The sequence below is a fragment of the Diadema antillarum genome, unplaced genomic scaffold, assembly GCF_040938485.1.
Source record: "Diadema antillarum isolate AM-2024a unplaced genomic scaffold, OU_Dant_1.0 scf00000036, whole genome shotgun sequence".
Lineage (NCBI taxonomy): Eukaryota > Metazoa > Echinodermata > Echinoidea > Diadematoida > Diadematidae > Diadema > Diadema antillarum.
Window position 1 is genome coordinate 1883647 of NW_027270925.1, and position 24351 is coordinate 1907997.

The 24351-nt window shown below is 39.0% G+C and overlaps 1 pseudogene; it reads left to right on the top strand.

The window, feature by feature from the left end:
* Window positions 1-24351, top strand: part of LOC139708185 (polypeptide N-acetylgalactosaminyltransferase 2-like) — a 132911-nt pseudogene that overhangs the window by 54083 nt on the left and 54477 nt on the right.

The window sequence follows — 24351 nt, forward strand, 5'->3', positions numbered from 1 at the left end:
AATTACCTGCCCATGCATTTTGCTGGAGCGCACATTCATGCAGTTACCATGGTAGTTATCCCTTACGTGGCCGAGTTCGTGAATAGGTCATCGTAAAAGGAGTGTGGCTCTGGTGTAGTTACTGAATGCAACTTTTACTGCTTGGCGCGGGGGCGAAATTAGCTTGGGCCAGAAGCTGGCCAAAAATGCATGAGTTACTGGAAGGGGTATAAGATTTCAGAGAATATTTCTTTGTATGGGTATGCCATGCTATGCACACATGCTAACAACCAACCCCCCCCCCCCCCCCCCCCCCCCCCCGGAAAAAGGAAAGATCGGATTTGTCATATTAGTTGCATGAAAAGTATCAACCTCCTCTGACTTTGAACACACAAACAATGTGATACATTAAGCATAGTTGAGATGAAATGTTAATTTATTAAACTAAAATTGCTCTAGGGGAGTTTCATACTCAAACAAATGAGGAAACCTTTTTTTATTTGTTCTAACTTCACTTTTGTTACTACCTCCATGGCCATTTTGAGATGCCAGGAGGAGAACTTATATTCATCATTCCCTAACATCAAATCATAATTAGGTGATACGCTATCAGCGTATCACCTATTGTGATTGTCAAAATTTCTCTTTTTTTTTATTCTTCTTTCTTTCTGCCACATTTTGTGCCGTCAATATCTCAACAATGACATTACGGAATGACATGACATTTTCAGTCAACATGTCTCATAACAATATCTGGGCACAATAAGGTTTTCATGACAGTAACATATCTATGACGTCATCTAGGCGCCATTTTGTGATTTTCGGACCTTGTCACATGATCGATCATAACTTCATAACTAGATATCATTTTTGCATCATTTTCGGTGGACATAAAGTTCAGGTCAGGCTCTATCTTACTTTTTAACGCTAGTTACCAAGGTCATCATTAGGCGCGCGTTTGCGCGCGTCAAAATTTTAAAAGGCTCAAAACGACTTCCCAATGGGAAATCTCGAAGTTTCAGACAATTTTAAGCGTTTCAAACATTTTCTCGCGTGCGCGTCCGTCCGCGCAATTTCGCGCGCAGAGGGCGTAACCAACATGAAAATGCAATTTTTTTGACTGATTTGGATTTCTGATACTTTGAGTAACAATATCCATCGATTTCCGATCGATTTTGACCTATAACAAAGGAATGCACTGGCGTCAAAGTTGAAATTCCGCGCGCGCGTCTTTCTGCAAATATAGTGAAAAAACATGTTTTTGTTTATGTCGCCATAGCTCTTTAAAACGTCTGGTGACCCTATATTTCTATTGCATATTACAAAAGCATATGAATTGGAAATAACGTTTCAAGTACAAATATTGCCAGGAAAACTCATGACGTCATCATATCATCATCTGAAATCAAAAAAGTGGAATTAATTTTTTTGAGGTACTGTTTCTGACATTCATTTACTCGTATCTCTGTTGTTTAAGCTTAATATTATCCCAAATTCAGATATGTTGTACTTTGAACATTTGCCTTTTAAGTCCATGTCATGCTTTTGATATTTGATGACGTCATCATACCTTAAATTGTGATTAAAGGTAAAGACGCAAAATCGGACAAGTTTACGTGTATTGTCTATGGGAGGTGATTTTTTTTTTAAACCATGCATTGACTTAACAACGTTTAAGCACCTTTATCTCAGCTGATTTTGCTTCATTTCCTCTGAAACTTTAGTATGTTGTAGCTGAGACAATAAGCTGCAGTAATCATGCATTTTATTCTTTGAAATCTTCTCATCAGATTGACAATTTTGCAGTTTAAAACTGAAAATGAAATTGGAATGTGGACAAAACGATTCCTCATGTATCTTTCACATACATAAGTTTACGTTCCCCATATTTTCTCGTCGAGACGTATGGCTGAGTGGATAAAGGCGACGTCTCAGAGACTTGAGGTTGCGGGTTCGAACCCCACAAGATCACGAAACAAAATACTTAGCTATTTTACTTTTTTTTTTCTTCAATTTTGTATTACATATTCGTCCATGTAGAAATCACGTTCGTATATAAACGCACCTATACACACACACAGACACACACACACGCCATATCCCTCTTTTTTGTGTGTTGGAGACCACATTGCTTCGACTGCAGCAAAATTTTGCAGGTTGACTTTGTCAAACCGATCATAGTATGTAATGACGACGACTGAGGTGTTGTACTTTGAACAATTGTCTTTCAAGACGATGTCATTGTTTTGTAATTTGATGACGTCATTACACTGAAAATTGTGATTAAAGGCAAGGTATCAAAACCAGCCGATTATAGGTTTTATGTCTGCGGGACGTATTTTTCCCAAGTTGCCAGAAATGGCATAGCGACCTCAGTCGTTGCAAGGCCGCTTTTCCGTCTAGCAATGCAATAGATGTTCACACGGCCACGTTAGTTGAGTGGGCATTGACTTTCCCCCTGTTATATCTATACATTGTTGGTTTTTTTTTTGTCTTACCATTTCCGTGGATGACCCGTGGCCGAGTGGTTACAGAAACGGTTTCGCATGCACGCTCAATATAACTTCAAGGTGCCTATATCACATTCTTTTCTTGTCGATCACAGATGACCGTCATCTGATGACCACAAGCGTATCACCTAACTCGTCCTCAATGTGACGAGTTTTCATGTCTCGTTGATGTGATATTTGTCTGAATTTTGCATTTATTCGGAGTAACCCTGTCACGTTCGAGTACAGTTGTGTTTATTTCCCCTTTAAAAGCTCTTATCTCCTAGATAGTTTCCTTTTCCTTACTCATACATGACACACATGCACACACACACACACACACACACACACACACACACACACACACACACACACACACACACGCACATATACAGACCAAGGCTGAAATGAAAGGAGAAAGGCTGAACATTTGTCAATGGAAGGCCAGCCAAGTAAGGTTGCAAGGTTAAAAAGGAGAAAAAAAAAATAACAAAACAGTAGACACAAAGAACCAGTTGCTTACCAACAAACACTAGTGACAAGGGGGAGGGGTGGAGAAGAGAGAGAGAAGAGAATTATATAGAATACCTCAATGAAATAGGTATGACTTATCTGGCATGGAGCCAGTACCCATAACTTGCAGAATATTAAAACATTGAATGTTTAATATAGAAATATGCTAATCTCAGCTAAAAGAGAAAGCTGACATGAATACACACATACACACACAATGTAGATATTTGTACATACTGTATGTATGAATAACCTCTGTTTTTCTTATTCAGCTGAAAATAGCATACGTGTATCTCTTTATTCAGACACTAATGTTCTGCCATGGACGAGTACTGCTTCTATGCCACATTAATATGTCTGCCATATATGAATGTATATATATATATATAGCTGGATATACCATGTATGCCAGACATAGTAATCTGGCATGGAACCAGTAGCGGCCTACATGTCCTCGGAATATATAGGGCCTAGGCCTACTTTTCTTACTGCCAGAACACGTGTCAGTCTGATTCAGGACTTGGCACAATAGTTTTAAAGCTGTTATTTATTTGTAGTTTGTATTGTCTGCCTGTATATATCTATTTCATTTTTTTCGTCTTGCCTTCTAGAGTATGCTAAAGGGTTCCTTTGCCAACCTTGCAAAAAAAAAGAGAGAAAATGCATGTTCTGTCTTGCAGCAACAGAGTGAATAACCTTAAAATCAAATGAAAAGCCCAAAAAAGCATATGTCTACTACGTGACTTGGAGCCATTCAATTTCCCTCAAAGCACCATTGTATTTCCTTGTATAGTTTGTCAAACATTTTTCTTCCTAATATTTGAATGTGCAAACCACATTTCAAGCTTGACTGATGTCCATGTTGTGTTAAGGCTGAAACGTGAGAGGTGCGACAGCATGTTTTTATTTGTATGCACTATTCACAAAGGCCCAAGTCATGCTTCATAGATTTCATTGTATAATGTACAGTAAGACATTACTTCTCGTAAGCCTTGCAGTGTATGCATGGAATCTTTTCTGAAGACATTTGAGTATCTCCAACCCCACAAAGCCATCTAGAACTCATACCCTGTTCATTGCTGTATTTGAGGTGAAAATTTTCATTTCATCTTTGCCATGTTGTCTTGAAACACTCCAATTGCACTATATATATATATTTTTAACAGTTGGCTAAAAATCAAATTCCAGCACTAAGACAAATACAGGGCTTCCACTATTCTGATATGACTCAGACCATTGTCTCTCTGATTTTATGACCCAGTAAATGATCAAGGCAATCTATAATGTATGTTCTTGGTGCTTTTATAAAAGTAGTATTCATGTCATATTTAAAAAAAAATGATCTTGCTTATGCTCATGTTGAACTATTGTATAGCTATGTCATAACCCTCAAATTGTTTCTTTATTTCATTTTGAATGAATAAAAATTTATTTGTGCTCAGACTTACGAACAAGGATTTGTATAATGTATGAATGTGCTTTATATGAATGTTCATGAGCTTATCAGAGGGGAGGATACACTGTACTTCTGTTATTTCCAAAGTTACATGACAGCTGCTTATCGTCAATATTTACACTAAGATCTTCAATGATATGCAAGTGTAGTGTGTCTGAATTCATGGAAATAGGTTATGAGCAAACCAAGGTTTCATGTCTGAAGTATCAGATTGTGGTTCGACATGTTTGCCATCATCCCAGCATCAAAACTGATGAAGGATAAGTCTCCATACAAGATTTTTTATTTATTTATTTATTCATTTTATTCATTTATTTATTTTTTTTGGTCTTGACGGACTTTAACCATGATTTGATGAGATGAAAGATTGTTGAGAATTCATGTTATGTGGATAATACCCTTTCATAGATATACCTTTTTAGAGATTTTTGTGGTGTTTGATGATGGACAGCTATATCTATTTTTTCCCTGCGGCAGGTCTGATACGATCACGAGTGAGAGGTGCCGATGCAGCCCAAGCCAACATCCTGACTTTTCTTGACAGTCACTGCGAGGCAAACGTCGGGTGGCTGCCCCCGCTCCTGGAACGAGTGGCACAGGTCAGTGGCACTCAGACGTTCATTTCCGCTGTCAGTGAGGGAAAAGGCAGTGTGGCTCGGCTCAGTCAGTAATAAACAGATAATATTGACCAATTGACCATTAAACAGATATCTTGACCATCTTTTATATCTGCATCTTGATGGATACATGTGCAGTGATTGATGGTAGATCTTGTCATGGTGTGCTTTCAATAGTTGACTTCAGGTTTCTTAAATATGTTTTTTTTTTAATGTGAGATTAATCTTAATACAGTGTTTGGTCTCTTTTTTATGCCTTCGACTCTTTAAATCATTTTTGTTTTAAATTCTGTTCATTTGTATGTTTTATGTGTGTGTGTGTGTGTGTGTGTGTGTGTGTGTGTTGAATTTTCCTTTCACATTTGTGAATGAAATGTGACCATTTAGTATCCCTTGTCCCACAGACTGACGTCTGTAGATGCAGTCAGACAGGTAACAATTGGGAATGTCGGATGGCAAGTTCTTTGAGAACCTATTCGACAATTCATGGTATAATACAGAGAAAATTGAAGTCTCCTACTATGGTGTAAGGATCTGCTGTAGCTGACTGAGTGCTGTGTAGGACCCCGTTTACAGTGCGGGGCTGGGCTGAGCCCAGCCTCAATTGCGAGGCCGGGCCCCGCAAATTTGTCCGTTTACACTGCCGGGCTCGGCCACGCTTTTGATGCAAACCTTTCAATATTTTGTCATAGTGGCGCTCTGCTTGTAAACAAACGCAATTTGGTATTATCTGGTTTTCAGACCCTTTGCCAAATGAATTCCGTGGCGATGAAGTCGCCGTTCGGTCAAAGGCCTTTGCCGAAGGAAAAAATCCTTTGCAGGACAAAACCACCCTAAACTATGCTAGATTTCGACGTTGAGGGGGTTAATATCCTGAACAGCGAAATAGTACAGCAGAGGGTTTGGAAGCCAGACTAAAATTGGCCGCGCATTTGGCCCAGTTTGCGTTTACACTGAGAAAAGGCCGGGCTCGGCCGCGGCTCGGCCGCGGCTCGGCCGCAGCTCGGCCGCAGCTTGGCCGCGGCCGAGACCACCTCCAGAGCGTGGCCAAATGCGAGGCCAATTTTGGCCTCGCATTTTTTGGCCTTTTGCGCGTTTACACTGAAATGAAGGTGGACTCGGCCGTGGCCGAGCCGCGGCCGAGCCTCGCACCGTAAACGGGGTCTAGGTAAGGAATCAGTGCAATAATAGTGCCAGAGCCATGCATAAGAGGAGTAAGAAAAATATATATGAAAGCATTCCCTTTTTCCAAACGGAAACATCTGCAGACTTTCCCAGCAGCCTGAAAGATGTAATTGGTTTTTTTTTCCCCTAACCATTGGTCAATATGGAAGGAAAAGGCTGAGTAAGCAAGAGTCCCAGGCACAAATTGCTCTTTTTTCGATTGATTATTGGTATGTTTGATTGAATTTTAAAAAGCCTGTAGAAATTGGCTAGAGGGGATCAAGTTAGAATCATTTCAACCTTTTTAGATTGGCAGACAAACTTGTTACAAAACTTAAATGGAAACATGCTTCATGCCACTCAAAGTTCTTTTATTTTTTGTAGGTCTGAAAGTGAAACACATTTTTTCAAACTACGTTTAGCCAATCATGGTCCTGAGGTGTACATATCAACCCAGTTTTGCTCGATTCTATCTTGTGTAACTTGCAATATGAAAGGTTTTACCTAAAGGTCATGAATAAGGAGGTATAGAACATAGCATGACCTTTATTCACTTCACGTGCATATAGATACATAGTTATGTATGGAGGCATATTGGCAGTTAATGTTGCTTGTTTGATGGACAAAGTTTTTGATGCAACTAATGCATGGAATATAACTTGTCACTTGAATTTGATGACGAGACTCATTTAAGGGCGGAGCACATTGTAGCTGTAAACCTGTTTCAGAATGTTATTACAAACAAGGTCTCTTGCAAGTGTGAAACCCTTCGTTGACTAATGAGAAACTTGATTATATTGTGGCTTCCCGTCAGAAAATAGGTTATGAAAACATAGCGTTTATGATTTGAATTTCATAGTCTATTCACCATGCACCATTTAGGCTACATATGGATTGGCTATATCATTTATATTCTCACTGCACCCAACCAACATTGCCATTTTTGTTTTGTTTTGTGTGGCTTTAATTGAAATGTGGTAACTACAATGATCGTTTATCATTTTGGAAATGTGCAATCAGTCTGACCGATTAGATATTGAAGGTAATGCTCCTCATTTGCAAGATATTACGTGGTGGGGTGCTGGCTTTAGAACAAATATTAAAAAAAGTTAAACATGTACAATTTTAACAAACTGTTCTCTTTTTTGATTGATAGGCCCTATATAGACATCACATCACAATTCTTTGAGTGTAATGCTTCATGCAAATCATAGTTACCAAGACCAAAATGTTGATATTGTAAATTCCGAGATACAATAGCTGCATTCAGGCATAGGAGTTACTGTGTATGCCATATATTTAGTCTAAATTTTTGCGAGTCTAATTTTTCACGAATCGGGACTTCCCGACAATTTTGCGAGTGGTTAAATTTGCGATTGTGGAGCACAGTACTGAACTGAGGAATGTTTGCATGCACATCACAGTATGCATGTTAGGAACAGGGTTAATATTTTAGTATGTCTATATTCACAAATAGCATGTGACTTGTTAAATTCTCGAAAGTAAAAACCTAGCAAAACATTTGGCATATGCAGTAACGGGTTTGCATAGCAATGTGACAATTGGGTGGGTTTTTTTTTTCGTTCACACATGGCTATGGAAGAATGTGGATGGGAGAGGAAAATTAGCTGTTTATATGGTAATAATGTTCATTAGAGATAGTTGCTTTACAACAAGCAATTACATCTATCATGCCATGTTATGCCACCATAGATTTGCAGAAACTGGAAGATGATCTGAAAAATTGTGGAATTTGTGATTATTTGTCCTATTTGTGCAGCAGAAGATGAGATCATCCAAATGTCTCAGGCTTTGATGGTCTCTGGAGTGAATGTCATTAAAATATTTCCTGCAATGGCCCTCTCCTTGCAAACTTACCACAAACTGCAAGTTTCATGTTTGTGACATCATCCCGTGATGATCTGGCAGAAATGTGTGTCTAGACAACCAAGTGGCTGATAGTAATCCGTTCATCATTTGAAGGTCATAACTGTAATTTACTTGGGATTTCACCAGAGATAGTGTATCACAATGTGAAATGACAATTCAGCTTGAAATCATATGTATGTAAAGATGTGACATCACTCATATCGTTCCACTGGCCTAATGTTCTATTTATTTGATCGTCATCTTTAACAGTGAAGACAATTTTTTAAATCATGATTATATTCATAAGTTCATTCATTTTTGTGCTCTCTTTTTTCACGTAATGGCATTTGCATGAAAAGAAGAATTAATTATACTGCAAAAGAGTAATGTGTCATCTGTGAAGCCTTTTCTGTGTCAAATAAAACCGTATAGATTATGCAAATTTCAGGAAAATCATGAAATATATATAAAATTATCAAAAATGATGTAACCATAAAAAGTGATTGATATTCAAGATGGTAATAAAAACAATGAAAACATGAATTCAATCGTAAATAAGCAAAACATTATAATCAGGAAATAGAAGGAAAACTTTCAGCTATGTGAGGAGAGTAAGAAAGAAAATCAAGGAGCCTACACTACACATCCTTTGAACAGATAACCTCTGTACTTGAATTCACTGTCTGTGGCCCACTTTGTGTTGGCACTTGGGGTATTATACTTGTTCATTGATGAGCCATGCCTCTTTGAGATTTGATGCCATTTGGGAAGTTTGTAATTGACCCTCGTTTCCCCTTTCTGAGCATCAGCGCTGAGAACCACTCTCCTGCTGCCGAATATGTCTGGCGTAACCTAGCAACAAGCTTTTGGCTGATGGCCATGATTATTATAAATGATCCATTGTCCTCAAAGCGATTAAACTACAGTTCGGGAGCACTTTTTATGTTGAAAAATTATGTTTCAGGTTAGGCTGTGTCAGCAAGAATCAGCTTGATCTGAACACTGAAATTTTCTTACTGTTTGCATCTTTTTGGGGATTAAAAAACTGGATTGTAAAACAAACAAAACAGAATAAGATACCTGTGATAGTTGGCACCTGAACATAAAAACTACAAGTTATATAGGCCTATGCTGTGTATCTTGGCTTCATTATTTGAAAAATTTTCTCCATTCTGGTGTGTTCCAAAATTAAAGTAATATTTTTGATACAGTATCAATATCATTGAAACTATGTATCTGTTTAATAAGTCATCCTGCAAGAAGATTAGTTGCATAATTCAAGGCTACTGCGAATTCGCAAGGACTCAGCGAATATTCTTGTTAATATACGTTAGCAAATGGACGAAATCGCCCTGTGTTGAAATTCTCTTTACCACTCTTTCTCTTTCCTGCATGTCTCATATTTTATTGCCAAACCACTTGATGCTAGTGTAGTTATGACTGTCGTTGCCATGCAACGCATCTTTGCACAGTTGTCTTTGATCTAGACTACCTTCCGACCATCCTGAAAAAAGGGGGACAGGGGCCCAAATCGAATTTAAATGCGTCTGGGCAGAAGTTGCCAGAGGCTGAATCTAGGTCAAGAAATGAAACGTAACACCCTTATTCATCAGATTTTTGTGTTTGGATGGCATAAAGTGCTTGTCATCTCGTACAGATTGTACAGATTTTTTTTCTGTCTTTCTCTGTGGGAGTGCGTCAAGCTAAATTATCTCAAACGCACTTTTTTTTTTTGCATATCACGGATATCATAACAAAAAGGGTTGTCTGGGATAAACTGTGTGGTGATGCATAATGGTGAGGAGAGGGTAGGTTTATGGGGACCTCGTGTACCGTGTTTTATCTCTTTGGGAAATTGCTATTCATCGAAAGCAGCACCTTATAATGTGAAGGAATGACTCATTACATAGATATTCTTCTATTTTCATGTCATTGTCATAAATTCACAGATACTTTTTTTTTGGTGTGTGTGCGTGTTTTTTGTTTTTAACAGCAGTTAGGTACCAAACCTGGATACTTTGGGGGTAAACATGCAAATAGCCATGAAAACAGGTTTAGGCACAGGGTAACATCTTGATACAATTTCCTGGGTAGAGAGGTCTATGAGGAGGATTTTGAAGGGCAAGGTTTGTACTAGGAATTGTAATCGGACCCAGCACAAACGGCCTTGTGTTGGCAGATCTAGCTTTGTGCTGAAGCCATGTGCTTTGACCGTAGGAGTTAGATGTGCGGAACATTTGCCTTCTTGCGGAGTTTGATCAAGCTTTGATTCGACTGACCTGGTTCCATTCCCCATTGTTTGCTGTGTGCCGTTGTGCCTGGGAATAGCACTGTTACAGAATGATTTCCCGGAGCCCCCAAGTTTGCCTAGCTTCTGGAATGCCATTGTGTACGTTTTTCTCCAGAGTTTGCCCAGACTTAAACCAGTAAATTTGCTGTATCCAAGCAGTGTCGGATTTCCAGTGTGTGACACGAATTTCCTGCAAAGATTCTCACTGCCATGAAAGAGCATATTGTAACAGAGACTTGTATGAAGGTATTCTTTGGCATTTGCGGGATCAAGTGGAAAGCTAAACTGATATTTGCTAAATGCTGACTTCACTGTAAAGTAATCTCACATTTGCATGTATACCTTAATAATTTCGATCGTATCCCGATCAGAAAATGAAGTGAATTTTGAATTGAATTGAATTGAATTGAATTGAATTGAATTGAATTGAATTGAATTGAATTGAATTGGATTGAATTGAATTGTAGTTGAGAGGCTAGCAGAGTTGCAGAGACTCCAACTCTCCCGTTTTTGACGGGAGATCTCCCGCCGAAAACCCATTTTTGCAAAATCTCCCGTTCTCCCACTTGAGATTTAATTTCTCCCACCCTGGCTCTGTGTCTCCCATTGGAAAGGATTTCTTACTTATTGCTATTGTATGTGGAAAAGAAAATAAGCCTTAGATAGCACCAGAGAGCATCTAGAACCCTAGGAACTTCGCGCTTCGTATGCGTCAACTTGGAGTCTCCGTTTAATAGGGGTTTCAGGCGGGAGAATCTCCAGATCAGAAGGTGCTTTTGGTTGGAGTCTCTGGAGTTGGTGGAGCTAGGCCTACATACTGTGTTCATTCTTCTTTGGAGATGGCTTGTTTTGCTCAGCCCATTGGCCTGCTGACAGTTTCTGCGGCATCAGACAGGGTTATACAAATCCTCCGGCCCTCCCCCGCACTAAAGGTGCCCTGCCTAGTGGATCCTCTTTGTTTTCCAGGAAGTCTGTTGGAGTTCCAGGTTTATAACTTGCTCCCTGTTGCCATGGCTATTTCTGTCGTGGAAGTGGGACAGTGAAAGAATGTTCTCATTTTCCTCTCTTTTTTTCTCTTTATTGTTAGTGAAGACCAGTGGAAGTGACTCAGTTTTTCCAGAATTGCCCCATCTACCCCCTCCTCACCCCACCCCACCCCCACCCCCATTGCCTCAATGTACATTGCTACAGCCAGTACAGTCACGTCATGATGCCATAGATATCCATCCTGCTATAAGACTTCCTGTTGCGGAAGTGGGGGAGGGGAAGTCGATAGAAATAGTGTGAGGCATGTACAAAGAGAGGGTGTCAGGTTTTGTCCTTCTGGAATCTGTTTAAACTCTGTAGGTATTCGCTGGGCCTCTGTGACATGGCCAAGCGTATTAGTAGGCTCATTTACGATTATTGGCCTCATCAGGTAAAATCACTAGGAGAAATGGTACCAAGCTACTCTTTTTATTCGATATTTATCTGTTAAACTGCAGTAACATTGTTGTTTCCGAATTTAACAACTCGTGAAAATATTGCCATGCGCTAGAGTAATAGTGAAATTTACAACAGCTTCAGTGTCAATTCGCGAAAACAACCTCTCGCAAAAATGTTTGTGACCTCCCCATTCGTGAAAATATCTGTACGCGAAAATAACAGCTTATACAGTACCTCACTCATTTTATTTTCGCTTATACATGTAGGTCCTATGGGCTGTTAAGGTTGTTATGTTGTATTCAGCATGGTTTTGTACGAACAATTTATTAGACCTGGACAGGTCAAGATTATGGCATAGTGCACAGAGATAAACATTCAGACATTAATGTGATATATTGGCTTCATGATTTTGTAGGCATTATCATTATTTTCAAAGCTTACTTGGGCCTTCACAGTGATGTGTAGTCAAGTTAAGAGTACTACAAATACCGTACTAAAACTAAAGCTATGAATGTTGCTGTTTTATAAGTAGTTTGGTATATTTTTGAAGCAAGTGCACATTGTCCTAAATGCAAATCTGTGGAAAATCACCACATTGCCATTTCAAATCTATGAGGCAATATCATGTAATATAATGCATGCTTTTAGTCAAGCGATTTCTGTCAGACTGAAGGATAGTTTTAGGACATTACATCCATGATCTGTAATACACATTGCCACTTTTTGATCACTCGTTTGTTTGTTTATGTGTTGTTGGTAGGCTGCAGGTACTCGATATACTGTAAAACGAGAAATTTTCGCGTGCATTTTAATTTCGCGAATTTCGCGAGCGCCAAAATTCGCGAAATTAAAATGCTCGCGAAAGTTTTTGTCTACACTACATGCATTGATCGCCAGTGGCAATTCGCGAAAATTTCATGCCGCGAAAAAGGCTGTCAGCTCCAATTCGCGAAAATTTCATGCCGCGAATATATCATGTTTTACAGTACAACTAGATTCATGCAATCTTTGCTGACCCTTCAACTACTGAGCCCATGTATCCGGCCATTGATCTCTTCCATTAAGTTTTCTCACAGCATACTTTTATTACTGTGTTGTGATGCCAAGGTGAGAGTGACAAAACGGAATAGTAGGGGAAAAAGAATGTGTGAGAATTTGCTGTGACTACAAACTACACATGCAGACTTTCTTTTTTGCTCTCAAATGTCAAACCGAGTAGTTCTTTGGTTGTGTTGTCCCCGCGAGCAGTGGATAGAAGAAAAGAATATCAGAATTTGTCTGGTAGACGCATTTGATGCCAGAAGACCCGTGGGTTTTTTACACATGGTGTTCAATAAATTGGAGACTTTGACTCTCAACACCAATAATGTCAAACAAACCCCTAGCACTCCAGAGAAAAAAAGAGAGAAGGAAATAAAGGAAGGAAAAGTGCAAAACTGAGGTGCTGTGAAATGTTTTCAAGTGAATAACTTATTTATCACAGTGCACCAAAACTCAAGAATACATGTAGGGTTTGTCTCCTTGTGACTCTAGTCTAGATCTCAGACCCATATTTGCATGTTTTGCTACAAACTTGACAGAAAAAGAAATACGCAAAATAGACCACAGGGATGGAATGAGTCTTTGCCGTTATATCTCATTCCAAGAAGCAAAGTTGTGGATTTCCAACCTTGAAGATGTTATAAATTGCAGCTATGCTGTAGGAAACAGTATTTTTGTGTGTTTTTGTCAGTCTGCTTGTGAAATCAGTAAAAAAAAATATAAGCAGCTGACATTACCTAGGATATAGGGCCTATACAACAGTTTAATGTAGGATTCCTACGTTACTCAAGAGGACAAAATATTTGCACATGTAGGATAGTCAGGCTTGCCAGTGAGAATGGCATAATGGTTTTTGTTTCAGGCTAGTAGTAATAGATGTGGCTGTAGTAGTATGAGGGTGTGGAAATGCAACAAATTTCTAGAAAACAAGACTATGTTCACTCTAGATGTGAGGCCAATTGCCCATATTAGGCTGATACCCCCAGGAGTGATTATGTATTAAAGTGATTTTAATCACAATTGTGGCTGCATTTCCCACCATGGGGAAATATGATTATATTTGTTAATTTTTCCCAAGAGACTTTCTTCCCCAATAAGCATCTGAATAGGCACAAGGTATGCCTGCATGGCTTTCCCATGAAAGCTCAGCTTTTCAGTAGAGCACTCGTTTTCGTTGCTATATTTACATCTTCTTGTCACCACTGCAAAGTATGCATCGTTTTTCTCATATTTATTCATTCATACATATATATATTGTATTATACTTCATGACTTGTACTTTTTACAGATTGTTAAATGATATAATTTGTCCGATGTACACTTTGTACTATGTATTTATTACCTTTTGTCAGATGGAAATACAGTATGATTGAATAATAGGTAATACTAATGAAGTAAGTATCCACCTATAAATCGTCGGGTGCCCGTGCATTGGCCGTTAACGCAATACAAATTGTATTGCATTAACGGCCAATGCACGGGCACCCGACGAAATCCAAATAAGTGTGATTGAAATCTTTGCACAGATTCCTTTTTGTGGACGAGATTCAGCTTGCATTTACCAGATGAAAGAAATTAATTTGATTACCAAGAAAATGTGCCAGATATCATTATATCTACTGTGTACTTGCTAAGAAATGACACATCATTAATATAGGGGTAAGTCACAACAGTGTTGTCCTTTTGCAATAATAATTACCCCTGAGTTTAGGTACAGGTAGATATAGCAAGCAAATAAAAAAAAAATGTCTGTATTGTAAGATATTTGATGTTATTGGTTTTATTTATATAGGTATCTGTTTTTGTAAATGTGTTGGGGGGGGGGGTAGTGAAGGGTATCGTTTAGATGTGTTGAAGGAAATATTTTTGGCAGTTTTCATGTGAAATTTGATGACTTCTGAATGCTGCCTTGGCTAGCTGTCAAGTAGCCATTGACATCCTGCTTTGGAGGTTGTGGAATGGAGTAATTATAAGCAGCTACATAGAACATCACATAGCTTTGATTCAACATATTTAGCTTATCTCCTACGACTGTTTACAAGGGGAAATGTTAGCTAATGTCCCTTCCCTGCCACGGATGAATTCTGGTCAAATTCCAAGTGCTTGAAGAGAAATGAAACAAATTATTGTTATCAGCTGTGCTGACATAGGTGTCTCAAGTTTTGAGAGAATCCAGACGTATCAGACATATGTCTTTGGGGGTCAGCGTCTGATATTGATGACTAATAGATGGGTTTAAACCAACATGTTCAGATTTCATGTGTAATGTTGCAGCAGGTGTAGTTCCTGCTGAACAGCAGGTATGATGCCAAAGACTTCCCTGATATGCCAGCAACTTTTTGCCTTCAAACTGAAAGTCATAAGATGCTAGATAGGAAAATGGATGGTCACTCTTCGAGGGAATAATATCTATAGATTTGAATACATTAACTGTCCTAATGATGACCAGCGGTCAGCCAGTAAAGACTAAAGAATAGCTGTTGCTGCTTAGTAACTGTAGGAAAACAAATCCTGCTGCGGTGTGTTGCATCGTGGGAGTTCCAGGTCCGCAACCAAGCTTCCTTCCTCTGGTGGTCTCGGGTTGCAACCTATAGACCGTAAAAGTAGGCCATGATGACCAAGTGTAAGCTCTTCCCTCGCAATGCCTTCCTCGGCATCCGATCGGAAAGCCCTCTGTCATCTTCCAGAGAGAATATGGCCACCGCACCGAAAGTATAAAGCAGAAAATAGTTTGTGACTGAAACTGAAGTCATCAAGGCTGTCATTTAACTCACTGAGGACGAGTCCAGAGTATACTCAGGCAGGGGTCTATCGGAAATGCGTGTTGTAGCAAAATCAGCCCATCCTCAACACGTTAATAGCAGCATGTCACACACCGCTGATCAAAATCAAAAAGCAGCAGGATGCAAAAACTGTTACCATGGTAATTCTTGTGTGTGAACACACACACACACACACACACACACACATACACACACACAAATATTATTCTCATGATACAAACATCTTGTGATGTAAACATCGGTGCTGCTTGAGTTTTCTTGGAACTCTCGCATTGATTTAGCCCTGCACAGCATGTTTGGATGGCACATGGCAAACTGGTATAATTTTTTTTTAAATCCCACAATGCAATTCCCCACACATAGGTTTGCACACTTGGGTGCCTTGGGTCATGCTCCAGTCATTGGTGCAGTCTGGAGATTCAAAATGTTTCATTTGCAGCCAAGTGACTTTTTTTCTAGTTCTTTTTTGGTGCCATGTGTGAATGGTGGCAAATGAAATGGATTTTTACATCATGATGCAAAAACCGATTACTGCTGTGTGTGAATTGTAGCTATATCAATGTAAATATTGAGCTATTAAAACATCTGTCAACACCGAGACAAACTTTTTAGGTGATCCGAGTATCCTCTCGGATCACCTTCTGTATCTGTACTGATTCTTTGTTCTTCTTTTTCTTCTTTATTTCTCCTCAAAAGTTGTGCAGAGGTTAGCTCAGAAAGTGCATTGCCTCTCAATGTCAGACTTATACCATATATGTATCATGTCGCAAAGACGACAGCGCAAGTAAAATCATAGTGATCAGTCGACCGTGACGTCACTATGACGTCATTATATGAAAACACATTTTCATGCATATCTCATTAATGGAATGGAATATTTCAATGAAATTTACGTCACATATATTTCAAGTCAAGCGCATTCTACTCATATTCTCAAAATTCATTTTTATCTCAAAACGCGCGCGTACGCGCGCGTTGAAATATTTGTATGCTCAAATCCAGCTCAAATTTTTTTTGCACACGTTTCAGACCATTTGGAGCATTTTTTGAAAAATTGAAAAAATTGGACGGACGCGTACGCGCGCGCACATATACGCACGCACAGCTAATATGAAATAGAAATTTTCAATTTTTTCACACGGATCGGATGTCCGAAATTTCAAGGAATATTTCTACCAAGTTTCAAGTCGATCCGATTCAATATGACGTCATACGGGCCCGTCAAATTCAAAATTCCGCGCGTGCGTCAATGGGGATACACAGTGCAACTATGCCAAAAAACCGCCAATTTTAAATCGGATTTTACTCGTCAGGATGGACGGTGACCCCCCATTTTCTTTACATATTCTGAAAGGTGATGAGTTGTACATGTCATTTCATGGGCTGGCTATGCTGATAAAATGATTAAAAGATATCAAATTTCTTAATAAAGTAAAAAAAGTAGATTTTCAAAATGACGTCATCAAATTTCAAGTTTACTCGAGCGTATCTCACTAATCCTTTGCCAATTTTCACCCAAATTTCAATATGTTGTAGCTTATGAAATGTTCTTTCATAAATGTAATTAAACAATTTTGATTTGATGACGACATCACCTCGAAAAAATGGATTGAAGGTAACCTTGTCAAATTTGACCAGTTTACGTGTAATCTCTATGGGAGTGCAATTTTTATGGAAATGAAAATTGACATGACTATCTTTATCGAGCACTAGCTCACTTATGCTTCGGTGAATTTCTCTAAGATTTTAATATGTTGTAGCTGAGATGTAGGGCTATCGTAAGTGTGCCCTTCGTTTTTTCATACGTTGTCGGGATCACGTTAAAAAACTTGGTTGAAATTAAAATTTATCTTCGATGTATTGAAATATTTCTTTCTTTTTGCAACTTTCTTTGCAATAACTCAAGAAAAACAGCCCCTATCACCTTCATATTTTGCACATGTTTAGTTCATGTCACGAAAATTATTTCATAAAATTACAACTACTTGATCAGACGCCATCTTGGGTATGTAAATTAGGGTCAAAGGTCATAGATGTTTCATCCTGTATCTTGGTGAATACATGTCCTATCTTTCCCATATTTTGCACACGTAAAGACCATGTTACAGGGATCATTTCATAAAATAACCACTTTTTGCTCAGATGCCATCTTGTCTGTGCAAAGTGGGGTCAAAGGTCATATGTACTTCTTTTTCTATCTTTGCTATGACGTGTTATCTCTATGGGAGGGAATTTTTTAGATGTGAAAATTGACATGACTCTCTTTATCGAGCACTATCTTACTTATGCTTCGGTGAATTTCTCTCAGATTTTAATATGTTGTAGCTGAGACTTTGCAGTATCAGGACTCGAATCATTGATTAAAAAAAAAGATCGGATCACCTTAATTTGTCAGTGATGACAAATTACAATCTCTAGTTTTTTATGTATCAGTTTTGCAGGCTGCAGGAATGGTCCATCACATGTTACAAACTCCTCTCCTCCACTCACACACGCGCACACGTGCATGCGCACTTGACTCTGGAAAAAAAAAATCATGCAAAAGAACTCATGAAACACTCAAAATTTTCCAGGTGCCTGCCAGTTGCATATCCAGGAGGGGGCACACCAGGGCACGCCCCCCCCCCCCCTTATTTTTTGTTAAAATAGAAAAGAAAAAGAAATGAAATGAAAGGGGCATGTTCGTCTCCTTTACTTTTTGGTTTTGTGCCCCACCCTTTCTGTAATTCCTTGATCCACCCCTGCCTGCCCCTAGATTCCACCTTCGTTGTCACTTCTTTCTGCTGCAGATGTCAAGAAACAAATTAGCCTCTGGTAGATTTGTGGACAACATGGACTGAACATTGTGAATAATACATTCCTGATCTGCTGGATTTTTTTTTTTTATGGTGGCAGTGGTTTTGGTTTGAATTGAGACATAGTGAAGACACTTCTGGGTGTGTTAAAGGGGTTTGTATTATGTTGGGCCATTAAAACTAATGGCTATAGATATGTTAAAGGGATTAGAGCTCATTTTGAAAGGAATGAATATTTCCATTGAGAAATAGCTCATCAGAGCCTAAAACAAGGACCTAACTAATCTTCATGTCATCATACAATCTTATCATCAGAGGACATTTGCAGGATAAATTTAGCAGACTTTTCATTTGATGGACAGATGAGGAGCCAATAAATGAAAAATTAAAAAAACAAATATTGAACACTCAAGGTGTGCCTTCTTTTCTCATTGCCAATGCTGGAGTTATTTTTTATCTGTGCATTTGCTCATCCTCTCTTAGTTTTCACTTGCCCTCTCCTGCTAAAATATGACAGTAGCTGGGAGAAATTACAAAGGAAAGGATCATGACCTTCAAATTTCAGATTTAGACAAGTTTAAAAACAAAACTGTCACATGTTTTAAAGCCTTCAATATTTTAAGATAAAAAATGTGCTGGCCTAGTGACTTTATCCACCTCACCAAAGAACAATATGAATTGCGGTTTCCCCCGACACGGATACCCATGACAGATTTTGTCACCTAGGCTGTGAAATTGTGGGGGCACCAGCGCATTTCTGCGCTACTTTTAGAGGTTTTCCGACACGATTGATGAAATTATAGATGCTGTTTGCTTCCAGCCGTCACAGTGTGAAAGAAGTGAAATGCTCAGTGGCCCTCAAAGTCAACCGTGCATGAGCTCATCGTGGGTTTTTGAATAAATCTAGAGTCTTTTGTGGCAGAACACCTGCATTTGTGCACTAGATCACGTCACCGACCACTTTGACCAAACAAAGATAAGGTGAGATAAACGCTCCAAACGTTAACAAAATGATGTGGAGGCTTATGCTCTGAAATAATGTTTGAATGCTTCAAGCCTAATTTAGGATGGTAAATTTGTTGATTCAAAAGTATGCCGCTGCACACATCTTTAGAAACCCAATTTTGATGCACCATGTTATCGTGTGATAGAGAGGTGTTCAGTTTGTGGTCCAAGTGGCTATTTTTTTGCTCTCCTGTGAGAGCAAGCTCATCTAATAGTATTCCCAGATGCCGCTGACGCGATATGATTAAATTGAAACTGCATGACAAGCTTTTTACGGGAGGACAGATGGCACCCCGCTGTAGTCCAGACAGGTGCCAGGGGCGATCGAGGTCACCGCCAAAATCACAGCTCGGTTGCGATTTCCTTCCAGAGAGAATCATCGTAAAGAAAAAAGAAAAACAGCTTGACCTCCGCCTTCTTCCTTTCCAGATTTAATCAGGATGAAAATAAAATATAAGGTTAAGGACTTACTCAGGAATTGGCTTACTCAGCTTCTTATGCCCCATTGGTCATGTCCTCAAGAAAGTCGGGTCTGGAAAGATAGACCAGCCATCCTGTCATCTTCTGATGAGCTGAGAAGCAGATGTAAATATGCATTGAGGAAATTGTGAAAGATACAGAAGTTCAATAGGCTTTGGTTTCATATTGCCTATTCCTCTTCTCCGGTTGGATTTCGCTCATCCGTGTTTGCATTCAGTCCAAGGAGTGTTTTTTTAAATCTCTTTTTCACAGAATTCGCTCGTCATTTTATCTGTTGAAACAAATTGGCATGATGATAATCCAGCAGTGGGGCAAATTCAAGGTCAGGCTGTTGCTGTAATTTGCCCATGCAAAAAACAAGGATGTTCTAATTTTTGCATCGATATTTTACAAATATGGCACATGTCAGCTGCAATTTAAAGACGCCCTATTTCATTTGGTGTAGAAAGACAGTGCTTTATTTCACCAGCATTTTTTTCAGCCAACGCACGCAAAGAGGCAAACTCTTCTTAAAAAGTTTTCTGCCATGATTCCGTGACAGAGCCCAAAGATACAGGTCAGCTGGTTAAAGAAATGCAGGTATCAGTGGAGTCATCAGGTTACATTAACTGTCTCATGACCACCAGGCAACCTGTTTGTATGCAATGACTTTAAGGACACTTTAATGTGTTGGTCTGGAGAGGGTTAATGGGAGAAGGAAACCTGCCATCCTCCTGGAATTCTATCATTGATATCACTTGTCGCCATGGTAAAGTGAAAGTCCCCTCTCTAGAGGGGTTATTGATCTGACATTTATACAGGTTGTTGCATGTCCGCGAGACATTCTGCAGTGCAAACACTCTCGCCCACTTTGTCATGAAAGAGGCGAGCACTGATCGATACGCCGCCTATCGTCCAGAATACGGTCCATCATATTCGTTTTCACCCATTCCAAATCGAGACTCATGAATAAACCATGGTTCTGGAAGATGACTAGTGTACATTTGGGGCTTTTTCTTCTAGTAAAGAGTTGCAAACATATATGTATTCACTTCCCTTTTTTCGTTGTTTTGGAACAATTACAGCAGATGAGAAGGTGACTTCTTTGATGTAAATTACTGTAGAAGTGGAAATTTTCACACATTTTGTGCAACATGTAACTAGTGCAGAAGTGAAAACACATGACTGTTTTTGCTTGTTATATGCAACACTATTTGATATTTTGATTCAGCAGAATTAATATGCAAAATCAATCTTTTCTGGCTGAGTGGGAAGAATTACTCACACAAAAGTTTCCACCGTTACTGTACTTGAAGTAATTGAGACATCATACCACATCAACTCAACTCTGGTTATATGTAACACTATTTAAAGGGATGGTACAGTATTGGTGGAGCTGAGGATTTGGCTTTTAACTTTTTGCGAGATACCAAGAAACCACTTATGAAATGGTACAGAGCATGCCATTCTAAGAGGAATTTAAAGTTTATTTGATGAAAATCGCTTTTGGAATGGCTGAGACATCCAAAAACAAAGTAAAACAAAGCGATTGTAATAAAATGTGGCTCCCACATTTTTTTGATATTGCTCTGTTTGGGGTATCTGCCATTTCATAACCAATTTTCATCAAATAAATGTTGAATTCCTCTTGGAATTACATGCTTTTTCATATAGGTTTCTCTTTATCTCACCCAAAAATGTTAAAAACCTGAAGTTAGGTCTCAACCAAAACTATACGAGCCCTTTAATGTTTTGATTCTGCAGAATTAATAATATGCATAATTAATCTTACCCGATGGAGCGGGAAGATCTTGAATTATTTGCGCGAAATTTTTACTTGAACTGTACTTGAAGTAATTGAGACAACAAACCACACCAGCTCAAGGTGCATTGTGAAGTAGCTCTGGTGGAAAACTAGCTAGAAAGTAGGTTCCTTCACAAGAAATATATGATATTGCTATTATCAGCAAATATACATTTAAAAATGAAGAATGAGAACATCATAGTAGAATATAACACTAGACAAAAATTGTAGGAAAAGATGAAATTCAAAAGTATAGATTGATATTTTCACACTGTAACTGACCACTTGGAAGAAGCATAATACCCCCCCCCCCCCCCCCCCCACAACAGAGCAATATGTATCTTGGCCATGGTCTAATTTGGTCAAAGTAGATTTCCATTTCTTTGAAAATTGCATCGAAAGGATCAACCTGAGAATGGATTGGATCATAAATCTGGGGTATAATGGATGCGCGCTCCTCTGACTAAAACGTTTGCATCATAGCTAGACGCTGATTAACTATTGATGTGCCGCACCAGACTAATTCCACTCCAGTGGGCTCCTGCGCATTAATGATGCAATATTCACCAGATTGGCAGGAATCGGCAACATTTTTCAAAGTTGTTTATTTCACTGTGCACATCATCTCTATCTGTCCATAGTGAGAGAAGCACCATGAGAACACATTTCTTGTCTTGTCACAAAACTTTGCATTTTCTTGACTTTCGTGCTCACAAAATATAACAAAATTTGTTGAGGTACACATCTCGTTTTTAACAATCTGTATGAGTTCAAATGAACAGATTCTTGATACAAAGAGAAAAACAACAAAAACAGCAAACCCTTTCATATTCAATTTTAGTTGCATATCCTTGGAAATGATAACTTGATTCAGGTATATTCAGAGCTCTGTCTCATAATCCATAGTGAGTTTAATTCGAATGTGATTCACATTTACAGATACTACATTTTTATGCTCTGATTAATGGCAATGATTGTCTGTATTATATGCATTTATGGAAAAGTTCGGATGCGCACACAAATGAACAAAATTCCTAGTCAACTCTCAACTGTCGTTGAGATGGTAATGTGTCTCTCTGAAGCAGTTAATCCGTCTGTTTCTATGAAGAGGCCTTGAATTGCATCCTGGGAATTCAGTATCTACGCTGTAATAGACAATGTCAGAGGAGAGGATCCGATCTCGATGGTGGGGGATGATGTTTCCATTTTCAGAACACTGGCCAAATACAGATCGCAGGCGCTGTCTAATGTTTGGATGAGAAACAGTCGGTTGCCGCTGGATACACAAGCCATGAAACGGAAGAGTCCTGCAAACAAATCAAGAAATGTGCCTCATCCATATGTGTGCTTTTATGTGCAGCTGATTTAGAAATGAAAAGTGAACACCCACTCTTTCATTTCTCTTTCATACTTGTGAAGCTATATAGAAATTAAAATTGTTCATGTCCATGTAGTAATCGCTATCCAAAATTTTGCTGGAGAGATACAGAAAAAGTACTTGGTAGAATTTTCTTCAAAACATGGACCTATGTAGGTCCGCGTTCAGATTACTGATGTGATAAACAAATCAGAGTTGTCACGTGGAATATCAAATTGTCTCAGTGACAATTTGATATTCCAGATGTCTGTGATTTTTACTAGTCAGGGACACATGAATGCTCAGTTCAAATGGTGTTTAGGGTGTAGGTTCCTTTGAAGGAGAAGAGAATACTCCATAATGGATGGACTTGGAATCAGAGGTGACTAAACTCATCTTGCTCTCATGTGAACTTCGATCATACTATCCCTCACACAGTTGAAAGAAAGTCATTACTGCCGTTCCAGTCGGCCTGTCACGATTTCCTGCAGACGTTTGGAGTCGCTGATTATTTTCACTTAAAGTGCATTGGCGGCGCTGTGACCCTAGAATGCGTAGCTTCCATATAGATTATTCAAATCATCCAGCTACTTAAGGAAATATAGGGTGTGAATCATCAAATCCAATACGACTGAAACTATTGACTGTTTACCGAGTGGGCCATTAATGGAGCCTGTTATTAAAAAACAAAAACAAAACCGTAAATGCAGGCCAATAATGACTCCGTCACCCATTTTATTGAGCTGACCCAAATTCAACCCTCCGGTAATGGAAGATGGCAACTGTTTTATTGCCCAAATGGGGACGCTCCCCCTTTTTCGGGTGCATTGCAGGATGCATCCGATTCACTACAGGGATTCTTGAGAGATGGGGCAGTGCCGGCATTTTCTTCTTTTTTTTTCGGGGTGCGGAGTTCCTTGACTTTCGGCAGATTGGACTCATCTCCGGTCGGCCTTCCGTCTGCAAATTACTCCGGTTCTCATGATTTGTTTTGCGAGGCAATCACAGCATGATGTATGGTCACGACAAAACTTGAATATGTGTTTGGGTATGTTCACAGTCATGGGAAATGATGTCATTTGCATATTTTGCAGGGTCCAATAGGACCGCAGCTTTGCAGAAGGCTATTACAATATTTAGATGTCATAAGATATCCCACTTACTTTCTAATTAGATTTTCCAGTGATGTATGGCTAACTGCAAGAAACTCTTATGGAAATGTTTCTGGGTTATGACTTCATATTTGTGACAATCTGTCACAGTCATCATTTGGTAAAAAATGAAAATATCATGCTTGAAGGTTAC